At 36.5% G+C, this 15,264-nt stretch overlaps 1 protein-coding gene across 3 annotated transcripts in view; it reads right to left on the bottom strand.

Annotated features, from left to right (window-relative positions):
* Positions 1 to 15,264, bottom strand: part of gabrb2b (gamma-aminobutyric acid type A receptor subunit beta2b) — a 225,016-nt gene that overhangs the window by 56,239 nt on the left and 153,513 nt on the right. The window lies entirely within an intron of this gene.

Raw genomic sequence — 15,264 nt, 5'->3', positions numbered from 1 at the left:
ATTGATGAACTACGCGTAATTATTCAAGTGCAAAAAAGGGCGGGGATGTCTGGAATTTTCTACAATGGAAAACTGGATCAAACTTTACCCCTTGGTTCAAGCGGAATTCAGGGGAAATGCATTTAAAATAACTATTTATTTTGTTAATTTAGCCATTTCTATAACATCATAGGGAAATCCACTGTTTAAGATATATAGTGTTCTTTTCTGTGGATGTTATAAGAAATAAAGTTTACATTCAATACATAAAACAAAAAATTCACTGACAACAGCACACATACACATGGGAAAATCATGATTGTCATTCTTGGTGAAAAATGCATTTAATTATCACTTTTTTCCCCCCATGACGTAAAATGTGTTTGTCAGTACTTAATTAAGAAGACAGCTTCTGGCTTCTTGTTCTCATTTAACAGCAAGCGAAAAATAGAAACCCCAACCTAGAATCATCAATTATCCAGTATGCCAAAACAAGTTCATTAGTAATCCACTTGTGTGGATTATGCACGGTTTACATTTTAGTGGTAACATATTGGGCTGTTGAAATATACGCAGCATGACCACATCCATCATCCTCTAGTGTTTTCTCATTAAAAGGTGTCTCCTATTAACAACGGCACCTTTTCAAATGACAACAAACCGCCTTACAACACGTCGCAAAAAATATATTTTTGGTTTGTGTGCGCACACAGTACAATGAATTTATGCAGATTAATAATGGCTTTTTAGACTGCTGTAAACTAATACTTAAAATATATAATTATACTAATACTGTAATAAATCCATGGTCATAATCATACTTGACTTTTTTCCAATTTGGATTGTCTTGTAAAGATAAATGCATGTTTTAATTTGTTATACTCATCTATGACATGCATTATTAATTTTACTAATCAAAATAATAAAATGTGTTGCATTGGTCAATTTAATAATACAACTATTTGTATTATAATTGAATGTATTTAAATTAAAAAAATAATGCTGGTAACTTGATGACATTGATTTAGGTATTTGAATTTCATTCGTAGTAGAAGACGTTAGAAATATATTATTAAACATATACTACATACACTTTGTATAAGCAAGGTGAATGCATCAATCTATGATTTACATTGTATCTAAGGCCAGTTATATTGTTATATATATATATATATATATATATATATATATATATATATATATATATATATATATATATATATTTTACATTTCGTTGCGCTTTATTTTTAATGACACCAAATTGGCAGTTTTAAGTGACATGGTAATATAAATGATAAAGATGGATTTGAAACATTAGAAAAGTTGAAAGCAGCCTTCAACATCCAAACCCTTTGCCACAGTGTGTCATTACATTTTATATGTCTGACATTTAAAGACAGCCTATGCTTCATGTACATTGACGACATTCTAAAATGCCATTAACTTCTTCCACAAATGAAATTGTTCTGCGCTCATGTCCACTTTTGTGAGGTGGGTGGGTTGAGAAAATTTCTGAACGCCTCCTGAATTTAACTACCACCTAAAGCACAATAAAACTTCTGAAAAACAGAAGTAAAGTTCTGGTGTGTATCACTCTTTTTATCCATTTGAATGCAGAATTTGCTTTCTTTTCAACGAGTAAACTGCACCTGACCTAACTGCGCCTGCGGAATAAATGCACTTGACCAGAAATAATTCTATATATATATATTCTAAGGATTGTTGAATGTAAAGATTAGCAATTTCAGACAATTGCCCCAAAGACATTTATACTCCAACATAAATTCCATCATTTGTTTGTTCAAACTGCTTCATCAACATCATGTCTTTTGAATCAGTCGTTGGTATGCCAAAAAATCATGGACACAAATGTCATTTTCCAGGTGTCTAGGTAATTGTGAATATATTAAAAACAATGTAACCCTTCTTGATAGTGAGTTGTGCTTCAATAACTGCATTGGACACCTTCATTTAGTCACTACATGTGTTTTTATGTTGCTGTTATTCCGCAGCATTAGAAAAAAAAACCAATGCAAGCTCCTTGTTGAATGAATGTTTTCCCAATAAGATTGTTCAATAAAGTCAACATTGTTTTGCTCTCCCACTTTTTACAAAACTGCAGCAATGTCAGTGGGAATTGTTGTAGTAGTGTAAAGAGTTTTTATTCCATTTGGAGGTCTCAGTCAGGAGATAAAGACAGAGTACTAGCTCAGTCACTCAAGCAGACATTTACTGGGGCAAGTAAACACAACCCAAAGAAACCTTCCCTGAGCCGTGACCTTATCGTGGTGGAGGGGTTTGTGAGTGCCAATAATCGGGGAACTAAACAAAAATTGACAGCTCAATGCTGTCATGACCCACGAACAATTCTGGGTGGAATCTGGTCCATAATCACGTGGAATGGACAAGTTTTAAATATATATTGTTGGTCAGTAAAGATGAGTAAATGAGGGATATTGAAACACCGTTTACCAACAATACAGAGCAAATACTACATTACTACAGCCTAGTAATTGTTAAGTAACAGATATAATGTAGTCTATGCAGCCACAGCCAGATAAAACATCAGTGATTTAATTCACTCAATGTATTGTGTTTCCATTCAATTAAATGATAACTTTGTGTTTGTTTTGACCATAGTTTAGGCATTTGCTGCTTTCTCTCTGTCTGGGTCACTAAAGTGTAGAGTGCCACCTATTGGCAGTGCACAGACATCTCTCCAACAGCATCTCATCATCTTGCATCCCGTCCTACACTGATGCACCGTGGCACAACACGACTCCTACACACTGACTCACCATATGTTCATTTCTTTTTTCTTCCTTTTTTTTTGGACTGCATTGAAAAGAAGCCACTCACACACATTTAAACATACAAAATGACAAACATAGAAAAAATGGCATAGGGGCTACATTAAATGTGCACTCATTTTTAAAAACTACATAAAAGTATACTTTAAATGTGAAATTAGTGAGTAATACTATACTGTATCAACACCATTTATAATATGAATAATGAGCTGCCAATATTGTAGCTAAGTTGTAACACATGGGACTGGTTGCCAATCAATTGTAGAGCAAATATACGTTACACTTGCATGTACTCCAAGGAACTTTTTTACATTTTTTTAAGTATTCTCACATAACATTTAGTATCCATCTGATGTCAAAAGTTTTCACTTCACGACTCAGTAAGAAGTGAAAGTGTTTCAAAATGTTTGACCACGGTTATACTTGAGGTTTTCGGACCGGGGGAGGATGGGAAGACCTTGCAAACGTACTAAACATACTGAACTCTAAACTGTGAAATAACTGTGCTAACAACCATTCCCCAAGTTGCACTTATTCATTGTGCCCCAACATTCATTGATATTAAATTAGCCCCCACCACCACAAATGCAAGTAGAATGTCATAATTTGTCTACAGACAGTTTTAAAAGTGTTCCAGTCACTTTAAGCCTTACAAGCTATACGTCTTACACACACTTTTGCAAGGTGTGTGCAGACAAATAAAGCCTAAAAGACAAACTTTACAACTAACCTCAGTGACCATTAGGGGGGAAACTACTACTTCCTGCGGGGCCGATGACACCTGAACATCAGGTTTAATTCACTCACACTTTGGAAGGTGACAAATAACCTTTAGAGTGTAGTCGATAGTTGTGTGGGCAGATGAGAAAAGAAAAGGAAACATGACTTTCTTCTCACTCACTCAAAGGAAGCTGAGACAAGTCATTTTTGCAAAGATATACAAATATTGAATGTAAATTGCAATGAGATCTTACCAGAATACTTTCAAAATTTAGCATACAAAAGACCATTAGTTGCAAATATATTTCCTGCTTCATTTGAGGAGGAGCTTCCTGTTCTGATTAAACCTACACTCAGGGTCTGTTTAAAAATAACCACATAGAATCAGTGACAAATGACCTCCTTCCACGCGCTGGCACTCGGCACGCTTATAAACCCAAAAGTGAGTATGTTTAATAGGAGATGAATGGAGGATGCTAATGAGAAAATGGATCCATCATCTACTACATATTTTTAAAGCCATTTGCCTTTGCTTCACTGGAAGTGAAACAGAACTGAACTAGTCACACACTACATTCGTTGGCCACTACTTCACCTGAGCTGCACCTGTATGCAATCTCCTGACAGAAATTGAGAAAAAAAGCATGAAAGACAATGGAAAAAAAAAAATAGAAAAATCACATTCTGAGTAAGGATTAGCACAGTAGGGGGAGAGTGACACAGGGTAGAAGAGAAAGATTCACATGGTGGGTGACAGGGAAAGCCAATCTGTACCTAAAGAGGAGTTGTGGCTATTAAGCAGCTTGCTGTGACCTCAACATGGAGATTACAGTGCAGTTACAGAATAGCATTGGGCAGATGTGCACATTAATCCAAACAACATGGACGTAAGGAATGTTGATAGCGACCTGTTACCAGTATGATATACCATACATCATTTAACGAGAAGCATAAGATATGCTGAGCTACAACATACACCAACTAACCTAATCACTGACGTACAGTAAAATACAATTATTTGAAGTCATTCATCGCCACTGGCACCAAGATTTTTTTGTATTTAACGTCAGGCTGTTTAGCGGCACGCGGTCAAAGGGAATGGGATTTTATGGCCAGGACACACCGCCTACTGCTTTTATAGCCGTTACAAGTCAACACCCTTCCCATTAAAGCTTGGCATTTTGGGCTGTTAGAGAAAGCCGGCATGTTGATATAGCAAAGGGCATTGACTAGACAAGAAGGAAGCCAACTTGAGATGCTTGTACTGTTCAGCCGGAGGATATACTTCAGTAGGCACACATTTACCAAGACTACATATAAAAAAAAATTGTATGACATTTGGTGCTCATGTAGGTAAAGTCATGAAAGTTGCGATGATGCAAATTCATGATAGCAGCGAGGGCGGTGTAAAAATGGTTCTGTTGGCCATATCAAGATATGGACAAATATTCGACCCAAAGAAGGTCAAATCTTATCACTATGGTAACCAAGCAGAATAGATCAGTTGGTCTGGTCCATCTGTTCCTCAGCCAAGTTTGAGTTGAGCTCATTCTACCATCCATGCGTTCAAAATAATGTGCTCATTCACACCAAAAAGATGCAGGACTGTTTAATGATGTCATTAATCTGGTTTAAAATTTTAAAAAAATAAAACAAGTGGTGGGGGCTTAGTGTTAAATGAAGCACATTCAACTCAAGGATGAAATTTCAATGGAAGAGACAAAATTAGAAAAAGGTGAAAAATGGAAGGAAAAAAAAAAGATAACAGATGGTTTGCTATAACTGGCTGGTTGGCTGAGTCAATTTATGGCTCCCTGTATCCTTGGATGATTCAAACACCTTTGGATCAGATATGGTGCAACCAAAATAACCCTTCTAAGTGAAATAAAAGCCAAAATTGTCTTTCCATAAAGACTGACATGAAAAAAATGAGCAAACTTATGAAACAACTTGAAATTGTTTCCTTGAATCCAAATGAACAAAAGAACAACCTTGTGAGTCAAACATTTACATAACTTCATTTTCAAAGAACATGAAGAAAATAAGAGGGAGCTGTTTCAGATCAAGTATAACAAATATATCATCTTGCGTGGCAGATGTGAAACATGGATTGAAAGAACATTTGCGCATTATTTCACAATTAAAGCCACGAGACTTCGCTTTTTAGAGAATTAAAATGGGCTCAACAAGCAAAAATGGGTGGCACCACACATTTCGCAGCAGTCAGAAAGAAGGCTATGAATTACCTATTTGACAAACTACATCATAACCAAGTTATAAATCATTCATAATATACTAAGTGAAGGTGCAGGTGGTTGCTCTCCCTCTAGGCCACACTTGTAGTCACTTTATGGCAAAAGAAAGCCATCAACATAGCCTTTTGAAATGATGCCTGCTTCTGATGAAATAAAAATCATAATGCGTCACAGTGTGACGTCAATGGCGACAGGCAAACATTAATATTCTACTCTTTGTAATAGTGCTTCAGACAAAGCTACAAGCAGATGTGAATATTTATATTTAAATCCCAGTCAGAGGGCCCACCCACGCAGAAACTCCCCAAAGAGAGCTGCACTGCAAGTGAATGTGTTGCTTTTCCAGCTGAGGACCCAGCAGTTAGTCCCTTAGCCGTAATAATACATGTTGTTCTCCATGTAAAAGTTAAGGACTTGTGATTAATCGGAGTCCCCACGAACCCTCACTTTTTTTCAGTTAAAAAACAGCAACTAAAATACACAGGCAGTGAAAAATGATGCTCATGGTTAGTCAAAGCTTTGACAGGATTAAGAATGAATTTCTTTTTTTTCTTCACTCCAACATGAAAGTTAATCAAATAGTATTGAATATGAATAATTAATCCCCTATACAACTGTACAATACAATATATAGAACTCTATAAGGCATGCAGTAGAGCGCAAAGCTCAGCTAAAAGCCGGTCAATGCAAATTGGATCAGCATCAAATTGAACATCGTCAGAGAGGAGCCACCTCCCGCAAATGCATTCCATCAAAACTTTGAAAAAGACCATCATTTACGTTTTTTAAAAATGCATATATATATATATATATATATATATATATATATATATATATATATATATATATATATATATATATATATATATATATATATATATATATATACACATACATATATATATATATACACATACATATATATATATATATATACACATACATATATATACATATATATACATATATATACATATATATACATATATATACATATATATACATATATATACATATACATATATATATACATATACATATACATATACATATATATATACATATACATATACATATACATATATATATATACACACATATATATACATATATATATATATATATATATATATATATATACACATATATATACATATACATATACATATACATATACATATACATATATATATATATATATATATATATAAATAAAAGAAGAAAAACTCAATAATAAAGAGAAAGTACTTTTATACATTTATTTTATCATCCATTCTTACTAATGTACTGTGAATCTATGCATTTATGAGTATATAATTCATTGAAGTAAATAAAGTAAAATAAATCTCTATCTCTATATCTGCCTAAAAATAAAGCATAAATCCACGATCCACAGTTATCAGCATAACTAAATAAAGATGGAAACATTGAATATTTTGGGACATGTTCCACTGTTTTTGTGCAATCATAAACAAAAAGGGAAACAGAAGAAAATGAGCCCAATAATAATAAAAAACACATGCATTTCATAAGGCAATTGCTTGTTGCTGCAGCAGTACTAAATTGGAAACTAAATTGGTTGGTTAGCTCAGCAGTCTTCTTAAAAGCGTCCTTCATCAAATTTGGAAAGCAATTTGAAACAGTGATCTTAAGATGATTAAAAAAAGCAACATTCAGTACACCATTAAGGTGAAATTGATCAACGTCACCGAATCCCGTTGTTGCTGCAGGCCACACATTGGACGACATGTGCATACACAAATTCAGCAGTGGGTGGATTTGCGTGACCAAGCTAAATGTAACCTCCAAATAATCCCCTTTGTGCTCACAGTATGAGCAAGATTGATATTTTTGTACATTAATTAAACAGCATTTTGCATGGCGACACACTGACTGCATAATCCATTTCTCTGGTGTAACACAAATAGGAGGAAATGTGGCATGAAATACCAGCATCTACAGCTACAAAAGCTAAAAAAAGTCTTCATTTTGATGTTATGCTTTTTTATTTTCACGTAATGATATGCTCTAAATATACTAGCTTTAATCAATAAGCCAAACAAGAAGGATACACTGGAAATTTTTATTTTAAAGGTAGCGGAGGGGTGTTGCAGTATGAAAATTGGCAAAGCTCATCTTAGATTCTAAAATGAGTCAACAAATATTTATAATTACAGTCGGTGCTTTAATTATTTGGGGGTAAAATGTTTCCAGAACTTTTATTCAAATGATAACATGGCAAGCCTAATAAAATGCAGATTTTCCATCATGATGCTATTTAAAATTTTCCTCCATTTGCTGGATGCTGATATCCAATAAAGTATTGGCATAGGTTTTATGGATAGATGCCTCCCCACCAATGCATCATGGTTTATGAGAATCACTGAGTAGGGCTGACATCAACTACCCACTTTGTCACTGCATATACAAGTGAATGATATGAAGCGAGTAAATTGAGGCAGCCATGACATTGCACGGCTCCGGAGTAAAGATGATAGATTGACGTGAGCGAGAGGATTTGAAACAGGAAGCAGATTGATGAACTACATGTCTGTAGCTCAGGTCAACATTCGATAGCTTCACTGCTACATGGCTTCACGATAAAGAATACCCTAGGAGGACATTTTAATGCAAGTCTATGAACGGATTGATGGATGGATGAATGGATGACTGGACGGACGCTTCAGCCAGAGAAAATGAATTAGCAAGAGAGGATAGGAACAAGGTCAATGTGCCAACAAGATAAGTCAGAATGACTAAGGCAAGCAAGTGAATGATAAGAGAAACTGCATTTGTTATAGGCAATCTTTTCTTTTTTTAATTTATTACCAACTCAATGTGGCTACGTGGAATATTTCTGTCAATTATATTTAGTTCTCTCCTTCGAACAAAGAAAAAAAAAAAGAGTTGAGGTCCACTACATTTTCTTTTGTCAGCGTGTCTTATAGCAGTTGAAGAATGCCATTGCCAATCTCCTACAGGAGCTAATTTAATTCATATAATTGACAATCCAGTCATACAGGAAAATGAGTTACACGCGATAATAGATTTTTGTCCTCATCTGCATTACCAATCTCGGAACTACGGTGGCCCCATTGGCTCAAAAAATAGCTTATTACTAGACTGCTCACTGGTGATTTCAAATTGCCATACAGAGATCGAAACCTAATTTTCTTTCTATAAAAACCATAGCACACTAATTAGTAATCACCACAGCACTCTTACTCATAAAAGCAAATACTCTTTCTATCCCATCATGCTTGGCGCATTTCAGAATTACCACAAGAAAGCACGCAAGGACTCTGTGTAGCCGTATTCGGCATCAACCAATTTCTACCCAGCCGCCTCAGATGTGCTGACGGTGCTTGGGTAAATACTTCCTCCGCGGGGAACTTTCACGCCAATGTTGACTTGACATATTTCACATCAGCATATATCATTGTGGCACTAACACTCAACCCAAACAGAGCATTTCTTTTTGTCATGCAAAGTCAGGGAATTTCTATCACAACGCAGATGCAGAATTTTATATTACTGCCAACTATGAAAGCAGTAGTATATGCCAGTAGTGGATAAATTACACGATCAAAAGTGAGTCTCTCCAATAAAGCAGAATTTTCCCCAACAGCTCTTGTGCAAGTGTAACTAATGATGTAGCCTGGCGAGTTTATGTGGACATGCTTGGAAAACTTTAATTATTTGGCTGAGACCAAGCGATGCTTTTAACCTCTGGAATAGTTTGGACAGTTGGCGCCATGAAAAAAAAAAGTCCAATCTGCAGTCTCAGCAGTTGATGTGTTGTGTGTTATTGAAGAAGACACTGAAGTATCACCTGCAGATACTAAAGAGCCCTGACTGAGAGCATCAGTTGTTCGCCAAAATGAATATTGGCATGAAAAGACACTCGAGAGACAGGAAGAACAAGCAACTAAGCGGCTTTAAAATTGACACAAATAAACACACAAGATTAAAACTTTGCTTTAAAAGTGTCAAAACCACCCATGTTACGAATTCTTGCCACCTTCGGAGTTATGGCAATTGGGCTGCCAAACACGGTGAAAAGCCCGAGGTGTCCTGCTTGAATCTGATTTTCCACACAGGTTTGATGTTGAGGGGCCAGAGGTCACACACTGCATGAATATAACGATTCCTGGTCACAGTCGGGAAATGCCACAGGTAGAAGAGGCATGATGGAAGCCCAGGAGGGGCCACAAATCTGGCCTTGACTTCAGTGCGATAAACAGTGAGTCAACCACCTCCTGATTCCACTTTTACTTTCAAGTGACTATTCGTTCTTGGAATGGAAAAACTGCAATAGTCCCTTGGAGAAAAAAGAATATTGTTGGTGACTCATCGTAGCGTTCATGTTATTCACAAGTCGACATTAGTCTACAAAAGGAGACCTGTTCTGTCTGGTCTCGGGTAGATGTTATTTGTTTCAAGATGTAACTGTTAGTTGATCCTATCTAGTTAAACTCAAAAGAACATTCTCTCTTTACTTGGCTACTAGATACTTTAGTTTATCGATTGTGCATACAATGCTATAATATACTATACTATCCGTAAGACACATTGAAATTTAACAGTCCACAGTCTGGGTTGTTGAATACACAAGGGACTGACACCTAACAAAATACAAAGCTACATCTATTGTTTGCGGCACTATTACAGTACATCCAGCACGACGACTTCAGCCGCCATCACACTTATTACCTCTTTAAGCTCCAGTGACCACCTCTTGCTCACTCCTGTGCTTTCCATCAATCATGTGCAAGCAGCTGTAGAGCATGAACGGGTGACTAAAATGGCAATTGAGAGGTGTTTGAGATGACTTAATGTGGCCTTAAATATTTGTAAATGAATGCCAACACAGATGTGTATAGTTGCATTACAATACTTGCTGAATAAACAGCCACTTAATATGTTCTATACAGTTATTTCCCAGATCTATCATGCGTGGGAACACAATAAAAGATAAAGCCTAAAAAAAACTGCACAAGGCATCCACATCCATCTTCATTAGACACTTAACCTTGGATGTGACACCTCCAGCATAGATGATATGCGCTAGCCCCAATCTAGAGGGCCGTTGTGCATTTAACAAGAGTGTTAGTGGGGTTTATAATCCACAGGGCGACAGCCATGCAACATGAGGGGAAAAATGAAAAAAAAGGCCTGTGTGTTCATGTTTAGGTCTTCCAATTGCAAGAGTCTCCCAGCGGGTCAGCAGCAGGTCAACAGCAGCTTTACGAATTCAAGCACCACCTTCATTTCCTTTTATTGTCCAGGGGGATAGGAGCAATAATTAACAATATTCCTTAAAGGGTTCTTCAGACGTACGATATTGTATAGTGGTTACACTATATGGAGGTAATCCTCTTCACTAGAGTGATACAGTAAAACCAAGGTTGAACATAATGATATGTTTGGATGGTAAATACATTTCTCAGAAGAAATGATTTTAATTCATCTACAACAATGCAATGCCTTTATACAAATTCATTGTAACTCGAGTGTAACGAGGCAAAAAAAGGACTCAATTATGGTCTAGAGAGATTTGACAGCATGCACAAAGGTGGTGGAGTGTTCTCAAACAAGGGCTAATAATGAGGCAAAAGAAAATGTAAAATTGTCAAATTCCTTCAATGCTTGGTGAAGCGAGGTTTTATAATAAATATTAATGGCAACCTATTGTGGTGACAATTTTAGGTCTAAATTCAACTTGGATCAAAGTTTTCCAACTATTTAATTGAATGAAACGCAATATTGGATTTCATATTCAGTTTGTTTGTTTTTTTAATTATTATAAAAATAACCCGGTTTGGGGCTTTTCATTGGGCAATTAGTGACTTAACCACCCTTAATCATGATACCCTATTCCTTCAATGTATGCTAATGGTTGTAATTTATATCTAAAAAGATCTGTTATTTGTTATAATTGCTATTCTTACTGACTCATCAATAAACTAATTTATTTCCTGCTCACACATATGAATGACAAATTACAAAGGGAGTTAATCTCAAAACATAAAAAAATTAGTTTGTGTTTCATTTTTCTTTTGCGATCTGAAACTGTATGCAACTGGTGCCAACCATTTTACCGTTTTCATTTTTTTCTTCTATGGAAAGCATAAAAGCAGCCTTTTACACTAAAAATCATTTAAATAAAACTATAGGAGATTTAAAACCGTTAATGAATCATAACTGAAAATGAAAATGTATTAAAAAATATTTGAAAAGTGAGATTTTCTTTTATTTAGTCCCTGTCTCTTCACACTCGCACTTCTTGACACAAATGCACACAAACACTCCCACACTGCCAGAAATAGAGACAGCACGAGTATGTGCTATTTTTTTTCCCTGAAATCACATGATAATGTCACCTTTTCCTAGTGTTTCATTAACTTCTGCTAACAATGTTTTGTGCCCATCTCATCTTTTCTTTCCCCGCACTCTCCAACTTTATCTTCAGATCAGTGAAATGTTTGAGGGGAACTGTCCCGGTGTATAATTTTCTGTAGTTAATGATGCTACAATGCAATCTCTCTCACAGGGAAGAGACTTTATGATCCATTAATGTCAGCGCTCTTACCAGACAAAGGCAAGTCCATACGGGGAAGGCATATGTATTGCTGAAGAGTTGAGTCATTCTGCAAGTGTCAATGTTTGGGGTTTGTGACTTTGCTTGGATACTTTCAAAGAAGAACAAGGAGAAAAAACATGGAGGAAGACAGGTTTCTGTGCATTTGGATTATTGGAAGAAAGGGGCGGCAGAAAAAGCATCCAAAAGAACAAGACAAAAAACATATCCTTAGCTACTGCTATGCTAGAAGACATGGTCACAATCCAAGATAAAGACTCTGACAAAGAAGGAGTAGACGGATGCTTTCCCTTTTATTTATGCGGGGGTAATGCATCTAAAGTCTCTTGGAAGAACCAAAGAATAAAAGGACGGAACTGAGTTCAAAGATGAAGAAAAAGATGAAGAAAATGGCAAGAAGATTTGGTTGGCGACTTTAATGTGAGCACACCGAAAAGGCACAAAAAGGAAACGAATGAACAAATGCAGAAGAAGAGGACATGTTCTCTCTGATCTATGTCGGAGCTACAAAGAATCTTGGAAGAATGTGAAGAACAAAGATTGTTTGTGTTATTCTGCTTTTACTTGTTTTAAAAGCAGAGGAGGAGAAAGTGTGCACTGCCTCTATGTTGGTGTCACAGCCTTTGATAATTGTGAAGGACGGAAAAGAAGCTTAGCGTATATCCACAACGCAACGTACATGGCACCTTAAAGTTATCTGTAATACTGTACACACCCTAAAAGTTGTGAAACCAAGCAGTGTAGATAAGATTGGCCAACAGGTTTAAACACATGAAGGGATTTCATTAATAATCATTTTTTTTCAAACCCTTTCGTTTGTCCCGTCACCAGCATTTGTCGCATTTGTGAGATGAAGCATTAAGTACACAATGAAAGCAATTACAGGGGATGTGAAATAAACACATTGCAGTAGACAGGCAAAGTATTTGAAGTGAAGCAAGTAAGCGACGTAACAGATGGTCAGCGGGATTTGAATGCTCGGGCCAACCTAAACTGTTGCGCGTTGGTTGGCTAAATCGCGAGATTATAATAACATGTTATGTAAACCGACGAGTGAGGAGTGGCCTGTGTCTGCAGTGACGTACGTTCACCTCACGTACGCCGTGATTTGATGAGCATCAAGACATTATCTGATCACGAGATCCTGGAACATTTTGAGGGGGGGGATTAACACAGAATAACGGTCATATAGTATTAAACGACTTCACTAAATGTTGATAAGCACTTGCTGAAATGCATCCACCCCTACAAGGACAGCCTCAATTAGCTCGATCTTCCCAGATCAAATTGGTAAAAGATGAAAAGATACCTTGCTTCAAGGTTGGGCAAAAAGGAGACCCTTCTAAAAAGAACTTTAAAAAAAATAAATAAATTAAAAAAGACATTCTGGGAACCGTTGAGTCCATAAAAAACAGGGAACAACTGCAATCTGCATAATCAAATGGAGAACAACCTTCGCATTTCTGTCTTGTAAATTCCCATTAATAACTCCTTGAGGGAGCTTCCTAATAATCCAAATATACTCAAGTAACCTCATCAAGAGAAGAAAAAAACGCTGATCTGGCTATGTTCACTTGGAGGCATGGAGAAATGTTTGTGCTCTTTATATAAAGTAATGAACATGGTTTTCAATTATATCTTAAGAAAGAGAACGTGCCTTAGTGAGAACTTCGCTAAACCCGTAAAAAGAAAACAAATTGATTGCTTAAAATAGACAACCAGTAAAAAAGTGAGCACAATTAATGCGACTATCTTGTCAGTCTCCGTTTGATTGACAAGTGACCAGCAAGGTTGGCCCCAGCCTCTCGTTCCGGGTCAACTCCCTCTGACTCAAGCGGTATTTCAAACAAATGGATGTATTGATCAATATGTTTTATTTACACAAAATGGAAACTCACATCATGTTCAAGTGTGTTACCTAATAAAGCTAACCATGCGTTATGACTCATGTGACACTTTACACGATCCACTGAGCACACATCTCTGCCACTTTTTTCCCCGCCACCACTTCATATACGTACGAAACACAACACTGTCTCTGTCACACACAGCTCAGCAATGTGAATATAGTGTGTAGCCTACTGTGACACCCAACAAATTATCAGCGTGTATACAGTTTGGCATGATGGATGTCCAAGAGAGAGAAGAGTGTACCTCTCATCACCTAACCACTGATTCCAGCAAAAAAAGAAAAATCCAAAAGCCTGTTCACCGGGAGTGATTATTTGCTCATAACGTGCACATTTTTTGAGGTAAATCACAGCCATCAATCTTCCTCTGCGTATTCCCCTCCTTTAACTTTACCTCTATCACCTGGTTTAAGGAGGAGATGGCTCAATCCCGGTGCCTCAGATTGTGTGGAAAAAAGATGCTGTGTACATACGTACAGAGTTCTAATTTAGTTAGCACTAAAGCTGTTTATCCATTTAATTTCAATACATATCCTTAATAGGACTTTGTACTGGAGCCATTCCAAAATTTACTTGTGTATCTCTCAATGCTGGTTTCAGGCCATTGTCAATTAACTGGTTTCTTTTTCAGAATGTAAACCAGAGTACCCTAAGAAACCCCACACAGGTTTTCATAAAAAAAAACAATTAAACACTTCACACCAAAGAATGATTATGCAGATATAGATATAAAAGCATTGTTCCTGACCTCTCTGTCATAGTTAAAAGGTCCCAAATTTTAATATTGGCTCTCGCCACAAGTCGAGTTAGTACAAATATTTGCATGTTCTCCGCTTGCTTGTATGAGTGTTTCCAGGTACTCTGGCTTCCTCACCACATTCAAAAACATTTGTATAGGGTCCACTGAACAAATTAAATTGCTCATAGGCATGAATGTGCAGGTGAATGAGCATTTGTCGACAACACACTGTATATGCACTGCAGCTTTC

This window comes from Stigmatopora argus, chromosome 22 (assembly GCF_051989625.1).
Source record: "Stigmatopora argus isolate UIUO_Sarg chromosome 22, RoL_Sarg_1.0, whole genome shotgun sequence".
Classification (NCBI taxonomy): Eukaryota; Metazoa; Chordata; class Actinopteri; order Syngnathiformes; family Syngnathidae; genus Stigmatopora; species Stigmatopora argus.
This window is presented reverse-complemented; position numbering and strand designations above follow the sequence as displayed.